At 40.8% G+C, this 18,891-nt stretch overlaps 1 pseudogene; it reads left to right on the top strand.

The window, feature by feature from the left end:
* The first annotated feature begins 7,253 nt into the window (after nt 1–7,253).
* On the top strand, nt 7,254–12,351 carry LOC134729848 (adenylate kinase isoenzyme 6-like; annotated as a pseudogene).
* The last annotated feature ends 6,540 nt before the right edge of the window (nt 12,352–18,891 follow it).

The following is an 18,891-nucleotide window of genomic DNA, read 5'->3' as shown; positions in this document are numbered from 1 at the left end:
GAGACCAGCCTGGCCAACATGGTGAAACTCCGTTTCTACTAAAAACACAAAAAATTAGCTGGATGTAGTGGTGGGCACCTGTAATCTCAGCTGCTTAGGAGGCTGAGGCAAGAGAATTGCTAGAAAGGTATTTCCCTTTCTATTTGAAAATGGAGTTTCAGTGAGCCGAGATCAATCCACTGGACTCCAGCCTGGACAACAAAGTGAGACTCCATCTCAAAAAATAACCCATGAAACAAAAATCTTTAATCCATCTTGAGTTAATGTTTGTATAAGATGTAAGGAAGGGATCCAGTTTCTGTTTTCTGCAAATGGCTAGCCAGGGTTTTCAGCACCATTTGTTAAATAGGGATTGTTTTTCCCCTTTGCTTGTTTTGGTAAGGTTTATTAAAGATCAGATGGTTGTAGATGTGTGGTGTTATTTCTGAGATGTCTGTTCTGTTCCATTGGTGTGTATATCTGTTTTGTACCAGTAGTTGTTGTTTTGTATAGTTGTTTTGGCTGCTATAGCTTTGTAATATAGTTTGAAGTTGGGTAGCATGATGACTCAAGCTTTGCGATTTTTGCTTAGGATTGTCTTGGGTGAACAGGCAAACAGGCTCAAATAGTTGGAGTCACATGCCCAGAGTATCACAGCTAATTAAGAAGTGAGCTGAGACTTGAAATGCACTTGTTCTTTCCCTTTCCTGAGTCTGTTGTATAATGCATCTTAGCAGCTATTTAAAGGTAGGAAGTAGAACATTTGGAAACCTTTTTCACAACTTTTTAAGCATTTTGATAAGCAGGAAAGACCCTTGTCCCATCCCTGAGCCCCTCTCTCACAACACTGCACCCCACTGCTGACCACATCGTGAGGTGGCCATTAGGAATCAGGCAGGAAGCCAGGGCTGGGAATAAATAAGCAAGAATTATATTGCCCAAATTTGCTCATCTAAGAAAGGCTCCTCAACCATACTGTGTGAAGAGGTTATTCCAGGGTAGTTGTGCCCTGACTGTGCTGCATCTCAGTCTGACTTCTGTTTTTGAAAATCACTGTATTACTCTTATTAACAGGGGTAATTCTCTTTCTATTTGAAAATCACCGACTGTCCTCTGCAGGTGTCCTGATTTGATTTGCTAGTTTAGATTCTGAAGGTAGTGGTGAGAAAATATTCGGGCCACATTTAGAATACCTCATTCTCAGCTGGAGGACATATAGAAATTTCTTAATATCTAACCGTTTTCTTAATAACCATTATATTTAACTGTGATAGCTTGGAGGGCAGGGCTGGACACAGATGACACAATCTTCAAAGTTTAATTTGGTTGTATTTTTTTGTTTCATTTTGTTTGGATTTTGGATACTAGGTCTTGCTCTGGTGCCCAGGCTGGAGAGTGATGGTGCACTCATAACTCATAATTTGATTGTAATGGTTCTTTAAATAACATATTTTTGGCTGAGTTTGGTAGCTCACACCTGCAATCTAAACACTTTGGGAGGCCAAGGTGGGATGATTGCTTGATCCCGGAAGTTCAAGACCAGTCTGGGCAACATAAGTTGGCTCAGTCTCTAGAAAAAGATTTACAAATTATCTGGGTGTAGCGTTGCTTGCCTGTAGTCCTAGCTACTTGAGAGGCTGAGATGGAAGCATCACTTGAGCCTAAGAGCTTGAGGCTGCAGTGTCCCATGATTCAGCCACTGCACTGCAGCTTGGGTGACAGAGTGAGACCTGTATGTGTATGTATGTGTGTGTGTATGTGTGTATATATGTGTGTGTGTGTGTATATATGTGTGTGTGTATATGTGTGTGTGTGTGTATATATACATATATATACATATATATATATGTGTGTATATATATATATATACACACACACCAGTATGTATGTTAAAAAATTCAAGCATGGGAGGTAAGTGAAAGCCCATGGTGGGGGATGTGGAGATAGGCGGGTATGGCTCCAGCAACTCAGTGAGACTTGGTTTTCCATCTTGAAGAATTGCCCATCCACACTGAAACCATACCCTAGCACAAACCAGTTCTCACACTACACCTGCTGGGATACAACTATGTACTCTTTTTTAAAAAATAAAATCTTTCACCTAAGAGAAGGACAGGAGAAAATGAGGGTTTCACATTCAAAGCCTTCATTTTCTTTTTTTTCTTTATGAAACAACAGCCGCTTGTCATTTGAGTTGTCCAAAGGTGAGTGACAGCACTAATACACTTAAGGAATCAACCAAAGAAAATAGGCCTCTCAGGTGAGGAGGAGGCACAATGGTAACTAAACCCAATCCATTCTCAGCTTTGCATGGTGAAGGCATCTCAAGAAGTGGTGTTAGCCATGTGAGCCGTGTTCACTGGACAAGGCCAAGGGAAAGGAATTTCTAAGACATAGAGCACTCTCTAAACACTTCAAAAGACATTCAGCTATACACATGGCTGATGACCTGCCTGCTCTGCAGAGGGATTGCTGAGCATCAGCCACCAGCTGTAAAAGCTGTAAACTCTTCTTCTCATAGGGACAGGCCACCCCCACACACCTCCCCCACCGTGAGCCCATAGGCTCCAGTAGTAAGGTTCACCTGGGGGACAGCCTTCCTCCCATCTCATTAGCTCTCCAAGAGTGTCCAGATGACTCTAAAACCTAGCCCCACAGCCTGGCACCTCTCCCCCACCTAGCCTTCACACTGGCCTTTTCTCTTCTGTCACCAGTGTCAGGTGATGTTCACCAGAGCTACAGTCATGAGTCTGGTAAACGACAGGTGAGTAAACTCCAACTGAGTGCCTGCTAGTCCACCCTCTTATCACCCACACAAATGACATTATAAGCATAATTTTACCTTTGATCTAATTTATACATATTCTTCTTTTCATACGATTACTGACAACAGCCCTCACAACCAAATGAGTCTGGGTTACAGAATACACGGGTGAGGCTGGTGTGGCAGGTTTCACTTACTTTATTCCAATGTGAAATGAAAATGTGATGGTTTAGAGACAAGAAAAAGTTACTTATCAAGTGTGGAGTTGCTGCACTTGCTAGTTCACCCTCACTTCCTTTGAAACAAGGTATCTGAACAGGCCATATTCAAAAGTAGCTCTTTGCAAAACCCCAGACAGAAGCCCCAGTCAGACACAGCTTCCTCAGGCTCAGAGGGCGGCAGCCTCCTCCTCCATGTTGGGCTCTGCCAGCAGGAAAGGGAAAGAGCACAGACAGGACTGACAGGGAGTAGCCCAGGGTCTGAGGGATCCCCAAACTTGCCAGACCTGGTCTCTGCAGACGGGGCTGTGTGGCAAGGATCAGGAAGGGAGCTGGGCTCCACAGAGAGGTGACAACCACTCCTGTATCTCTAAATTTCCACCAGGATCCATGATCCAGCCCTGCTTTCCCCCAGGCCCTTCACCCCCCACACACACTGTGTGTTAGGCAGCTCAGGTCAAAATGGCAGAAGAATACATTCAGATTGTAGCTTTCAGGTATTCCCATCTGGCATGCAAGGAGTAGGGAGGCAAGTCAGGGCCTGTGGTGGTGCCTCTTGCTATGTCTGAGGGCAGGCAGGCCAAAGTTGGGCACCTGGATGTCTACATGACCACCATTGCTGACTCCCTCCCCATCACTCAGAGCTGCAACCAGCCCAGGCCTATCACGATTAACAAAACCACTGCAGCTCTCATCATGTCACAAAACTAATGTGCACCCAGTGCCAGCCCTACACAGATCTCTGGCTTCCTATTCCAGGACACAGAAAAGCCTCTTATCTTTGCTATTTAAAATCCAGATTTTAAACCATATTGAGCCTGGGGATAGTGGCAGCAAAAGCAGCAGCCAGATGTATACACTCCAGGTGTATATACTCATGGCTTGGGCACGTTCCACAGTTGTTGGAGGATGAGGCCTGAGAGGCACCTGTTTCTCAGCTGCTAACTGAGGTCCGCACACTCCATTCATGTGTCTTCATGTAGGCCTCTGCATCAAATATTCATTGAGCCATTGCAAACATATCTTTTTGGAGGCATTGTTAATTGCAGCACCAGCCCCCACTTGTTCTAGAGGCAGTCAGGAGCAATCTGGTCAGCTCCTAATCCCCTAGGACAAAGATGCTGTCCTCTTGCCAGTGGTCACATCCAGCAGCACCATCTCAGGATGTTTTTTTCAAACACAAGCAGTGTGAGGTAGCAGGCATGGCATGACGGGCTCAGGACCATGGGCAGCTGACTGCTGGAGAAGCAGCACAGTGCAGATGCATCTGTGGGTGGTGCCATAACAAGCCAATGCAGCCACAGCCCCTGCGCCCCGCCACAGCCCCAGCCCAGATGGCGTTCTATTCTTCCCAGGTGGTATTGGGGTGCCCGATGCCTATCACTCACCCACTAATTAGCACTGCCTTGTGTTGGTTACTCAGGAGAGGGGGTGGAGGGTGTAGATCCAGGTGGGTACCACCTCACAGCCAGTGTCCACCTGACTGCCGACCAGCAAGCAAGCCCAGGTAGCTCTGCTCTACACACTTGGCCTCATCACCTCTGGCTGCACTTTCTGTGTATACTTTGTACAAAGGTAGCAAAAAGAGGTCAACAGTAGCTGTTTTGACATGAAAGTCTATGCCCCCTTAAGACCTTCTAAAATATTGTCTTAAGCCCTCTTTCTTCTAATAAAATTTTTACCAATACACAAATACAAGACAGAAACTACTATAAATGAAATATTAGGATATTTAAAACTGATAAATAAACAGACAAACATGAAAACAGTCACTGTTTTGTTCCAGAGCACACCCTCAGGAAGCAATTATCAGATGAGCAGACAGGCCCCAGATCCCCCACCCCACGATGCTCTATCTCACTTTGCAGAGCTTCTGCATTGGTCAGTCCTCAATGCTTTCTGGTGAGATGTCCAAGGTGAAGTGAATGTTGAAGGCTGTACAGCTGATGGAGCTGACTGCCTTGCACACATTGTAAATCACCCCCTGGATCCAAGGGTCAGCTGTGGTGAAACCTCTTGATGGGAGGTAGTGCCAAGCCACCATCAGTGTGCCTGGGCTGCCCTGATCTATACACCCCAGCTCCTTGCTGGGATGTCTGCCTGCTTCTCTCAGGGGATGGGTCATGAGCCACCTCTGGCAAGGACCAGCTGGCTGGACAGGCTGGGTCCTCTCCCCCCACATCCTCAGCAGCCTTGCCTGTGCCGATGATCTCCAAGGTAAGATTAGGGGAAATTTCTTAAGACAACTCTTTCCCCCTAATTTCTCTATCTTAATAACAGCAATGATAACTTTTAAGCCCTAGCAAGCTGAACCTGCAAGACAAATGAGCTCCTGCCTTAGAAGGGCCAAGGTTGGGCAGTGTGTGCCCAGGTGAGAGCCCATTGATTGTTACTGAAGGTGGGGAGCTGGCTGGCCCTGGACACTAAGCCTAGTGAAAAGTAGGGTCTTCTTCCAGAGAATCAAAGTCTCGAAGGCCAGAAAAAGACGCCTGGGTCATTTGCCAAGAAGCAGAAGGGTAGAAGGCCTTGCAGGGAACCCCAGGCAGCCTTCAGGGTGACTGAGAGGGCTGGGCTCATTCCTGCTTTCCTTGCTTTCATTCTGTCAGCAAGAAAACCTGCCTGCAGATGGCAGGTGGGCCTGAGGCTGCCAGTCAGTCACTAGGGGCTGTAGGCACTTTCACTGTGGTTCTTTCTTGAAGCAGCCACTCAGGCCGTTCTTGCAGAGCAATTCCCTCATTGTCGGCAGCTCCTTGTTTCAGTCCTGGGACCATAGAGGGACCAGGGAGGGAGGCAAGGGCTCAGCCTGTGCCCCACAAGTTGCTCTGAGAAGTCTACCTTTTCTTTCTTTCTTTTTTTTTCCAGATGGAGGAGAAGTCTCTTTTGTTACCTCCCTATGGACAGCCTCAAACTTCCAAATGAACAGATCCAGCATGGAGCCTCCAGGAAAGTGCACAGAATTCTGTCTAGTACCCAGAAGAAGGGGGTTCCCACTGAGGGCAGGATGAGTCTGCCTGCCCCTGTTCAGGAAGGTTCTCCTCATAGTTCAGCCTCAAGGTGCGGGCATTCTCTGTGTGCACACAGTCCATGGCACAAACAGGAGAGAGGAAGATACAGAGCTGACCGAGCCAAGAACCTGGCCATAGGCTTCTTCTCTGAGACTTCCATCTGCTCTAGGATCTTCTTGCCCTGAGAAGCTGCCCTGAGGTCAGATAGAAGCAAATGGCCACCACTTCCAGAGATACCCCCTGTCACACTGACAGCTCCCTAGAGGGGACTCAAGCAGTGGGGACAGATTGTTTGGGCAGAAACTCTGGAGTTTGGGCTGGCTGGTTCATCCAATAAGCCCCTGTAACATGACACAAGTCGGGGGAGATGAAACAGTGACTTTTATTTTATTTTACTATTTTATTTTTTTATTTTATTTTATTTTATTTATTTATTTTATTTTATTTTATTTTATTTTATTTTATTTTATTTTATTTTATTTTATTTTTTGAGAAGAAGTCTCACTCTGTCACCCAGACTGGAGTGAATCAATGTGATCTCAGCTCACTGCAACCTTCACCTCCCGGGTTCAAGGAATTCTCCTGCCTCAGTCTCCGAGCAGCTGTGTCTACAGGCATGCATCACCATGCCCAGCCATTTTTTGCATTTTTAGTAGAGATGGAGTTTCACCATATTGGCCAGGCTGGTCTCAAACTCCTGACCTCATGATCTGCCCTCCTTGGCCTTCCAAAGTGTTGGGATTACAGGCACGAGCCACCATGCCTGGCAGCCTTACCTTTTCTTTCATGGCATGACAAAGTGTTTTGTGACGTTCAGGCTGTGGTACTTGAGCAGCTCCAGTGGCGAATGGCTTAGGAAGCAAAGGCTGGTGAGCTTGGGGTTGAGCAATAGGCTGTAGGCCTACAAGGAGGAAGTGGGCACTGAACAAGTGTCCTGGTTGTCTGTCCACAGGCCCAGAACAAGTGACATACCAGGAGCCTGTGGGGAGCTGGCAGGGACTTACTGGATCCAGTAAAAGTCCCATGGGGATGCAGTGATGGGGCCCTTCTGGTCCTTGTCTGTAATTACAAAGAGGTATATGAGGTCCCCTTGCATCTTGCAGTTTCTAGGAAGTGGGTTCCAGCTGCTCATGCTGGGCACTTTTAGGCACTAAAGCCCTTCAGGAATGGTCAAGTAGAAATAAGCTCTTCACTTCACCAAGGACCCTCTTCTTTGCCCCCTTTGGGAGTTCCGCCTTCCAGTCATGGCTCTGGAGACACAGTGGTCCCTCTTGGGACCCTGGCAAGATGTACTCAGGTGGCAAACGGTCAATGAGGCTCATCTCCAAGCCATTCTTTCACTTCCTACTGTTTGAGGAACTCGAGGCTGGTGGTCAGCACAGGGCAACCCAAGGCCAGCTGTCTCCACCTAAATTTGACCCTGGTTTGAGTGCCGCTAGGCCAGACCCCTCCAGGTGGGAAAACCTGGTCCTCAGCCTCTGGCTTCCATGCTCCCCTTCCCTCTTTTCAATCCTGGCCCCAATGTCTCCTCCACCTCTCAGGTCATTGGAGAATATGCTCGGGAAGAACAAGCAGCTTTAGTCAGCCCTGCTGAAGGCAGCAGATGGGTTCAGGCTCTTAAGCTGCTCTAGGACGTGGTTCATGTGGAAGCATGCCTTGAGTAGTGTGTGTAGCTCTTTCAGGGAGAGGGAGTAGGATGTGACCAGGGCCTTGTATCCTAAAACATCGCATCTAGCACAGAAAATAGTTTGCAAGATGCTTTCATGGGTGATTTTAATTTTCAACTTTAGGCTTCCATTTTCAAATTCCATAATGAACACATAAGGTGGGGTTCTAATTTCAACACACACACACACTCACACAAACACACACTCCTGTCTGCTAGTGGGCAGGGATCATTTCTTACAAAGAATCTTCTGCCAAATGCCTCTGAAGCACAGGTGGGTCTTGAGCCGACAGGGCTAACTGCTTTTTCTGCACTAGTGTCTTGGGTTGAAGGAGCGTTTAGAGCTGCCTTTTTGGGCAGCCCTCATGAAGGGGTGTGCTGAGGACTCCCCAGGACCTCCTACTTCAGACGGTCTTCCAGTGTGTGTTTCACTGAAGTTTAATGGTGACTGTTTGGGGAAAGGGGAAAGTTCCTGTGATCAACTATGGGCACCATTGAGCTACAATTCTTTTCCACAATTGCTCTTAGCAAGAAGGTAGACCCTGGGAACATAAGTGGCTGTTCCCCAGAGAACATGAATACATGAGAGATTTTGCTTTACAACCAGGTGAATCTCACCACAGCAGTTGGTGCTGCACTGGACAGATTTCTCCACTCAAATACTGTGAAGCTTTTTAAGTTTTTTTTTTTTCTAAGACATCATTTACTTTTATAGAATTTGATTGGGCTGATATCAAGCCTGGCTTTGTACTGCCTGAATTTTTTAGAATTACAACTCTGTTCTTACATTCACATGCTTATCTGTGACACAAAGACCTCTGAGGACTGGGGAAGTGCTGCCTGGCCCTTCTTTTTTGGGGCCCTCCCCAAGGCAGTCTACCCAACTTCCAAACCAGCCTTCCCTCATACACAGCCCTGAGCCCTCCTGCAGCTCCTCACTGTTTTGCCGCCCTGGGAAGTGCTTTGGCATGTTGCTAACCAGGTGCAGTGAGAAGGAGGTGCAGTGACACATTTCTTCATGGACCATCAGCACCGGCTAAATCTCCTGCAACATCTCCTTAAGGGACAACTGCAGGGAGAAGGCACCAACAACTCTGATGAGAAACCACATGGCTGGAAGCAAGGACTTACTGTTTCCCCAGCCCAAAGTCCTGAGAATCATGCCCAAAATTCTCAGATTTCCACTTTTTGCATATTTAATTATTTTTAGAATCCCAGGCCCCCTCTGTACATGCCACACCTACCTACACCTGACTGTGTGTGCAGAACAGAGCCTGGCCACACTGACTATTCCTGAAGACCAAGAAAAATCCCTATGCAGAGTAGGGGGAGATGGAACAACTAAGGTAGACAAAATGGCAGCTTTGCCTCATCCCTTGCCCAGTGCTAAGGTCCCCAGGGCAAACAGCTTTTGCCTTCAACTTCAAGTTAACAGCATACAAAATATATACATTTTTACTTCCCCCACTCTATTATTAATGTTACAAATTATATCTCCATATATTGTATGCATTTTCACAGAGATTTAAGAATTTTATGCACCATTATTATAACAATAGCAAATTTTGTATCTGTGTATATATTTATATTAACAGAGAGCTTTACATTTTCATATCATTTTATGATGCTGTCCAGCATCATTTAATGTTTCAACATAATTGACTGTCTTTTGCATTTTTTTCTAGGGTTATTCTAGTAGTAAGCAACCTTAGTTTTTTTTATTTTAAACTTTGAAAGGCTTTATTTTTTTCTAATTTTTGAAGTACAGTTTTTTCCAGGTCAATTATTCTTGGTTGTTAGGATTTTTTGTTTCATCGCTGATATGTGTAAGGTTTCAGCATGCCCTCTTTTTCTCCCAGATAACATTTATGTCATTTTCTTCCCATATTCTTTTCATAAGACTCTTTCTCTGAATATATTGGTCTACTTGATAGTGTCCAGTAAGTCTCATATTTAACCCTTATTTCTTCCATTTTTTTCAAAAGTTAGTTTCCAGGCCTAAATATTTGTGAATAATATATATTTAATTTCCTGATTCTTTTTTTGCTCCATTGTTTGCTGTTGTGTCTCTGCAGTGAATTTGCAAATGCCAGTTATTGGATCCTTCAATGCCACAATTTCTGTTGGGTTTTTAGAAAAAAGGTTTCATCTCTTTGTTGATATCACATTTCGGTCATTTATGATTTTTAAATGTTATTCAATTTTTATTTTTGTTTCATTTTTGTTCACTGAGAATGCTTAATTATTTTTAATTCTTTATCAGATATGCAAAAATCTTCATTTCTTAAGATTCAACTTCTGGATATTTATTCTGTTTCTTCCAGTGAAGTATATTTTCCACCTTCTCCATATGCCTTGTAATTTTTTTATAAGATCTGGAAAATTATAAAATATCCATCAAATCTAGTGTTTAAAGCCTGGCATGGCTGGGCACGGTAGCTCATGCCTGTAATCCCAGCACTTTGGGCAGCTGAGATGGGCAGATTACTGGAGGCCAGGAGTTTGAGACCAGCCTGGCTAACATAGCAAAGCCCGTCTCTACTGAAAATACAAAAAAATTAGCTGGGCGTTGTGGTGCACCTCTCGTCCCAGCCACTCAGGAGACTGAGACAAGAGAATCACTTGAACCCGGGAGATGGAGGTTGCAGTGAGCTGAGATCACTCCACTGCACTCCAGCCTGGGCGACAAAGCAAAACTCTTTCTCAAGTAAACAACAACAACAACAACAACAACAAAACTGGTTTAGTAAAGGGTGATATTGACAGCAATCAGCCAGGCTATAGATTCTGGGTGCTTCACAGATGCATTCTCAGATATGTCTTCTCTGGATCTTTGTGTATTTCTCAGTTAAAGAGAATTTGTTTCGTTGTTTTTAGATTGATTAGCTATTTTCTTCCCCAGTTGACTGTCTGTGGTATTGCAGTTTCTCTAGTGCTGCAATTTTCTTTCTTGTCATCAGACACAACTGTCATCTGTATGAGTCCATCATGTCCTTCAGCACTCCATGTCAGGAAAGACAGAATCTAGTCATTAGGCAATATCTCAAAAAGACAAACATTTCAACACATACTCTACAGCATTAATTCTCTCCTGAGGAAGATGCTGAAAGTTGGGCATTTTCCAGTGAGCCCACTTACTATTGCGGGGAAGGGAAAAAAAAAAAAACTCTGGTGGAAAGTCTGTAGCAAAGAAAAAATTCCTGCAGTGTGAAAAGAGAGGAGGCAACAGCCATACACAAAGCAAGGTGAAAATAAATGAGCAGGTAACACATGGGAGAGGTCCAAAGGTCACAGAGAAAGACAGAGCTTAAACAGGGTTTGGTCATCTCTGTTGCAATGGAAATTGTTTTAGAAAAGCCTAATTTTATTTTTCTTGCTGTCACAGAGAAACATGTTCCTGTCCCATGCTTACTATGCTCTTCAATCTTCTATGGCTTCTTTTCTCCCTCCCAGAATCTTCCAGTGCATTCATACTGAAAACCAAAGTCCTCCCAGAATCTGTAAGAACCTACATGATCTGACTAGTGTTCATTAATTTTGGGAATCTGGGGAAATCTGTGCACATTTCTGGAGACCTCTACATTATGCAATTTTTTAATAAATATGTGGTGCATCAAGTCAAAAGTGTGTGAAGGGAGTTGTGAAGGCATTGGGAGGCATCGGGAATTGGTTTAGAAATTCCAAGAACAGTAGTGTAAAGGTCATGTGAGCAAGGTGCTTGGAGCTGTTGCGGCAAGCCATCATTGCTTGTGAACATCCTGCTCACCGGTACACCAGGGGTTGGAAAAACCACACTTGGCAAAGAACTTGCATCGATATCAGGACTGAAATACATTGATGTGGGTGATTTACCTTGAGAAGAGCAATTGTTTGATGGCTATGATGAAGAGTATGATTGTCCCATTTTAGATGAAGACAGAGTAGTTGATGAGTTAGATAGCCAAATGAGAGAAAGTGGAGTTATTGTTGAATACCGCGGTTGTGATTTCTTCCCTAAAGGCTGGTTTCATATAGTTTTTTTTGCTGATGAAAGATACCAACGTATTGTATGAAAGACTTGAAACAAGGAGCTATAATGAGAAGACTCTAACGACAATATTCAGTGTGAGATTATTCAAGTTCTTTATGAAGAAGCCACAACATCCCACAAGGAAGAAATTGTACATCAGTTGCCCAACAATATACCAGAAGAGCTAGAAAATAATGTAGATCAGATTGGCTGGGTGCAGTGACTCACGCCTGTAATCTCAGCAGTTTGGGAGGCCGAGGCGGGTGGATCACGAGGTCAAGAGATCAAGACTATCCTGGCTAACACGGTGTCACCCCATCTCTAGTAAAAATACAAAAAAAAAAAAAAAAAATTAGCCGGGGCATGGTGGTGGGTGCCTGCAGTCCTAGCTTCTCAGGAGGCTGAGGCAGAAGAATGGCGTGAACCTGGGATGTGTAGCTTGCAGTGAGCTGAGATCACACCACTGCACTCCAGTCTGGGTGACAGAGCAAGACTCCGTCTCAAAATAAATAAATAAATAAATAAATAAAAATAAAAAGGAAAATAATCTAGATCAGATCTAGAAATGGATTGAACAGTGGATCAAATATCATAACTCTTGACTTATAAGGCCAGCTACTTTACAATCACTCTTGTTGATATTACTTTGCCGACATCATAGAAATTGTTCAAGGATCAGTAACACTTTATTGAAATCATGTTGCAGGACTAGCAGGTGGATAGTATAGAAGTGTATGCCTGTGTTTCTTTTTCTCCATGAGAAACCTAAACATCTGAAATATAATGAATATAGTATTACTAAGGATTGAGACAAAAACTGTAAGTTTAAAACAAATTGCTAAGAAATAAATAATCTGACAAAATGGGTGGATATGTTTTAAGTTTATTACAGAAAAAAAGCAGATGATCTCTTAAAATAAAACTAAATACTAAAGAGAAAGCATCACAGTATTCTTTTTTTCTTTCTTCAAATTAGAGAGTAAGGGAAGTGTTGTACTCTATACAAAATTTAAAAGGTACAAAAGAGCATGTTGAAAAGTTAGGTCTCCCTTCCAGACCACAATATCCACAGTTGCTCTAGGATTCTTCACTTCAGGAAATAATGTTACTGGTTTCCCGTATGTCTTTTGAGAGGCTTTATGCCTGGACAGTGTATACATATGTGTGTACAATTTTTTTAAGAATATAGTAGTATATTGCACACACTATTCTGTACCTCTCTTTTTTTACTTAATATATTTGGAGATTATATCATATCAGTACAGAACTCCCTGTTCTTTTTTTTTTTAGCCAAGATATACATATCATACAATAAAATATACAATTTTGAAGTGTATAATCAGAACTAGATATGGTGGCTTAGGCCTGTAATCCCAGCAGCTGGGGAGGCTGAGGTGGAGAATTGCTTGAGGCAGGAGTTTAAGAACAGCCTAGACAACATAGTGAGACCTTCAAATCTAAAAACAAACATAAATGAAATATACAATCCATTTGTTTTTAGCTTATTAACAAGGTTATGACTGTCACCACTGTGGGGGAAGCAGTGATGATAAAGGGAAATCCTATACCCTTTAGCAGTCACTCTCTATTCTTTCCTCCTCATCCCTTTGCAGTTACCAGTCTGCTTTCTGTCTGTATGGATTTGCATATTGTGGATATTTCATATAAATGGGATTATACAATAAAAAAAAGAAATTCCAGGAACACCAGAGAGAGAAGACACATGTTTTCTGCTTTATAATTTCATATCCTATGAAGGTTTAAAACATAATTCCACAAAAAAATTTGATGGAAAATCTTTATGTGCAAAAGTATCTTGTTAAATATAAAAAAAATTTTTATGGAGAATTATTTTTTCTTATCAAGACCTAATCTTAAAAATTTAAACTCTATATGCCAACAGTGTCTATTGTAGGGTGGTTTATTGTATGTACTCATTTTATGGATTCCTTACAAAAACTTTTCCCATAGGGGAAATTAGAACATTGCTCTACATACATTGAATTTCCAATTATTACCTTATTTCTCACTTATTATTTTGTGATTCTGTCTTCTTTAACAACAAGAATATCATGACAGCGTTTTCACTTTCTGAATTGCCATATGTCTATAATTTGTCTGTAATCTTAGTTTCAGAAGTTCTGCAATAGTATGTTCAAGGCCTGGCATGGTGGCTCACACATGTAATCCCAGCACTTTGGGAGGCAGAGGTGGGCAGATCACGAGGCCAGGAGTTTGAGACCAGCCTGGCCAACATAGTGAAACTCCAACTCTACTAAAAGTACAACAATTGGCCAGGTGTGGTGGCATGCACCTGTAATCATAGTTACTCGGGAGGCTGAGGAAAGAGAACCACTTGAAACTGGGAGACAGAGTTTCAAGTGGTTGCAGTGAGCCAAGATCCTTCCACTGCACAACAGCCTGGGCAGCAGAGTGAGACTCCACCTCAAAAAATAAATATATAAATAAAATAATACAACATTCTCAAATGTATATGTTATATATAAATTATATAATTTATTAAAATATTTGTCTTGTATGTTTCATTGACTTTAGGAACAATGTGATTAGTAGCATTTTCTTCCAGTTTCCTCAATTTTTACCTGAATTGTAGCACAACTTATTCCCAATATTACTTTATGTATCAATTTTTATACTGTATTTAAAATATATATAGTTATTGTATTTAGAAATGTAAGACTTTTCTTCTAAAGGCTAGATTACAGCCTCACCACTTTGTAAGACAAGCAGCAATGGGCCGGGCACGGTGGCTAATGCCTGTAATCCCAGCACTTTGGGAGGCCAAGCCGGGCGGATCATCTGAGGTCAGAAGTTTGAGACAAGCAGCCTGACCAACATGGAGAAACCTCGTCTCTACTAAAAATACAAAATTAGCTGAGCGTGTTGGCACATGCCTCTAATTCCAGCTACTCAGGAGGCTGAGGCAGGAGAATAGCTTGAACCTGGGAGGCGGAGGTTGTGGTGAGCTGAGATCACGTCATTGCCCTCCAGCCTGGGAAACAAGAGTAAAACTCCGTCTCAAAAAAAAATAAAAAATAAAAAATAAGTGGAAAAACAAAGCAGCAATATATCAATGTATCAGTAGCATAATTTAGAAGTTTCTCTAGTATTACTTAAATGCTTATTTTTTAAAACTTTCTCATCAAAGCTTTATGAATAATTATAATATGTTTTCTTTGAAATGTTGTTGCCTTAACTGTATCAAACAATTAAAAATTCATGCTTTTCATGGATGCACAGTTAGAGTTGAAAATTGTAGTTATCTAGAATTTTTTCTCTGTTTATTGAGGATTTTATGGGTTAAAGTTGCTCTTCATTAAGTTTTGTATTTTATATTTCTGTATTTTTCAGAGTAGGCTGCCTCACATCAATTGTGTTTCTAGCTTCTACCTATTTATTATGGTTTTGAATTGCAGCATTCAAATCAGAATTTTGGGGGCTAATGTTAATTTTAACTTTGTTTGCAATTTTGTATCTGTTTGTTTCATTTTTTAGGGTAGGCCACCTTACATCAGTTTACTGTTTTTAGTTTTAATTTATATATTATAATTTTGTATGACAATTGTCAACTCTGTACATCTTAATACAGTGTGAGGCAAAAGTCAACTATGAATCAGCCCTACTTCCTTTTTCAATATAATTATCTAAGTGTTTGTTTGCTTGTATAAACGTTACGCCTATTTTGTTTATGATTTGTATATTTTTCTTCCTGGCTGGTGGCCAATAATTGATTCTGTCTAGGTGAGTATTCATGGAAATAATTGTCTTAATTTCAACATCTTTATCTTATAATATCTTAATGTGAAAGAAACTGTTTTGTGGTTTGAAGGTAGGTTAGATGTCTTATTTATTTTTAAGACACGGTCTTGCTCTGTCACCCGAAGTGCAGTGGCACACTCTCAGCTCACTGCAACCTCCACCTCCCAGGTTAAGGCAATTCTCCTGCTTCAGCCTCCTGAATAGCTGGGATTAAAGACATGGACAACCATGCCTGGCTAAGTTTTGTATTTTTAGTAGAAATGGGGCCAGGCTGGTCTTGAATTCTTAATCTCAAGTTATCTGAACACCTTGGCCTCCCAGAGTGTTGGGATTACAGGCCTGCGCCACCTGCCCTCAGGTGTCATTGTTAATTTTAATTGTGGTAAAAATATGTAACATAAAATTGAGAATCTTAAATATTTTTTCTTATACAGTTTAGCCATGTTAAGTGTATTTACGTTGTTATGCAACATATCTGTAAAACTTTTTCTGTTGCAAAACTAAAACTCAATATAAATTAATAATACCCATGTTTTTTTTTACCACCAGGCTCCTGATGAAAACGATTCCATTTTCTGTTTTTAAAAGTTTCAATACTTTCGATATTACATGTAAGTGGAATCATAAAGTATCTGTTTTATTGTGGATAAGTTTAGTTAGCATCATGTGCTTCAGGTTTATCTTTATTGTGGATGTTACAAGATTTTCTGCTTTTAAAGGCTGAGTAGTTTTCCATTACTTTTATATGACAAATTGTATTTATTCATTTATTTGGTGAAAAAAGTTTGTTTTGCTTTCAAATATTGGCCTTTGTGAATAATGCTTCAAAGAATATAGGTGTTCCATTAACTATTTGCCCATATGTGCAAGGTTTTCATCTGTGCTACATTGTGTTTTATTGGAAAACTTGTCTGTCTTTATGCCAGAACCAAACTGTTTTTATTACTGTAGCTTTGTAATGTGCTTCGAAATCAGAAAAGGTGACATCAATAACATTGTTTCTTTTTTTAAACATTTTTGGGCTCTTTTTTTTGTCCCTGAGATTCCATATAATTGTTGGTTACTTTTCCTACTCCTGAAAAAAAAATTAATTTAAAAGGGATTGCATTGAATCTGTAGTTCATTGGGAAGTATGAACATTTTCACAATATTAAGTCTTACAACCCTTGAACACAAGCATGCTCAAAAGTGAGTTGTTTAATTTCCATATGTGCTGATATTTTTGTTTTCTTCTGTTATCAATTTCTAGTTTTATTCCATTTTGATCAGAAATAATAGTCTTTAAGATTTCTATTCTTAAAAAATTATTAAGTCTTGTTTTGTGGCCTAATAGGTTTTGTATCTAGGAGAATGTTTTATAAACTATTGAGAAAATTGTGTTCTTCTGTTGTTGTGTATTCTGTATATTCTCATTAGATCTAATTTTTCTCTAGAGTTTTCAAAATTTCTGTTTCCTTATTAATATTTAGGCTAGCTTTACTATTCATTATCAAAAGTTTGAATTAAAGTATTCTACCTTTTTTTGTCTATTGTAATAATTATTTCAATGTTTACTTTGTACATTTGGAAAGACTGGTGTGAAAAATTTATGTGTATATATATATATATACACACATATATATAATAAAATTTCATAAGTTCTAAGTGAATGAGCCCTTTTATTATTATTTAATGCTCTTCTTTGTCTCCTGTGACAGTTTAGACTAAAAGTTTATTTTTATTTTTGAGCAGGAGTCTCCCTCTGCCGCCCAGGCTGGAGTGCAGTGGTAGGATCTCAACTCACTGCAAGCGCCGCCTCGTGGGTTCACGCCATTCTCCTGCCTCACCTCTCGAGTAGCTGGGACTACAGGTGCCCACCACCATTCCTAGCTATGTTTTTGTATTTTTAGTAGAGATAGGGTTTCACCGTGTTAGCCAGGATGGTTTCCATCTCCTGACCTTGTGATCCACCCACACTGGCCTTTCAAAGTGTTGGGATTACAGGCATGAGCCACCATGCCCGGACTACTTAAAGTGTGTTTTATGAACTATGACTGAAATATATTTTGCCTAACACAGCTGTGACCAGCACTGCTCTCATAGGATTTCAATTTACATCAAAAGTCAATTTTGATCTTACTACTTTCAGTCTAGTTTTGACATTAGATCTAAAGTGAGTCACTTATGGAAAGGATAAAGTTGTTGTTGATTAATCCATCTATTCAATTTACATGTTTTGATTGAAAAGTTTAGTTCATAAATATTAAGATATCTTTTTGAAATTGAAGAACTTAATTTTGTCATTGTTTTCTCTGATTTTCATAGCTATGTGATCCCCTTTACCCACTCCTTTCAATCTTCCCTTCTGTGTTGATTTTTATAGTGGCATGCTTTAATGTATTTGTGTGTGTGTGTGTATCTCTGTAAATGTTTTTCTTGCAGTTACCATGGGGATTGCATAAAACCTTTTGTTTTTCTTTTGAGATGGATTCTGACACTGTCGCTCAGGTTGGAGTGCAATGGTGCAATCTCAGCTCACAGCAACCTCTGCTTCCTGAGTTCAAGTGATTCTCCTGCCTCAGACTCCCCAGGGGCTGGGATTACAGGGGACCACCACTATGTCCAGCTAATTTTTTGTATCTTTAGTAGAGATGGGGGGTTTCACCATGTTGACCAGGCTGGTGTCAATCTCCTCACTTCATGATTCTCCCGTCTCGGCCTCCTAAAGTGCTGTGATTACAGGCATGAGCCACCATGCCCAGCCAGCAACAAATTAATTTCAATTGCATACGAACATTCTTTCTCTTTCCTTCTGCCTCAACTTAATATTATTGATGTCACTAATATCTTTTTATATTATATATCATTAACAAAGGTTTTTGCATATTTTTAGTCTTTTGTTTTTTGATTATATTACATAATTACGTATGTTTTCTGAACCATCATTTGAATTCATCAGAATTTTATTTTTGTGCTTGCATGTTTCTTTTCCAAAGAGTTATGTACTTTCATCTAATTTTGCAATGCTATTTAGCATGACTTTATTTTTCATGAGAAAATCTCTCTTTAGCATTTCTTGTAGTGCAGTCCTAGTGGTGATATGCTGTTGCAGTATGTGGTCATCATGAAAAGACTTTGCTTTTTCTTCATTGTGATAAATAGTGTATCTGGATATAGTATTATTGCTTAAAATTTTTTGTTCTTTCAGCACATTGACAATATTACCCATGTCCCTTCTGGCCAGCAAGATTCCTGAAGGTAGATTCACTGATTATCTGACAGAAGAACCCATATAAATGACACATAGCTTTTCTTTTTAAGCTTTCAAGATCATCTACTAGTCTGTGACTTTCAAAACTTTGCTTATAATTTTTCTCATTATGAATCTTTTTGTGTTTATCTTAGTTAAAATTTGTTGAACATTTTAATTTTTATGTTTTTTTCTTAAGCTTGATAATTTCTCAGGCATTTTTTCTTTTTATATTCTTCAA

This window comes from Pan paniscus, chromosome Y, assembly GCF_029289425.2.
Source record: "Pan paniscus chromosome Y, NHGRI_mPanPan1-v2.0_pri, whole genome shotgun sequence".
Taxonomy (NCBI): domain Eukaryota; kingdom Metazoa; phylum Chordata; class Mammalia; order Primates; family Hominidae; genus Pan; species Pan paniscus.
The sequence above is the reverse complement of the archived record's forward strand: the minus strand, read 5'-3'. Positions and strand labels throughout refer to the sequence as shown.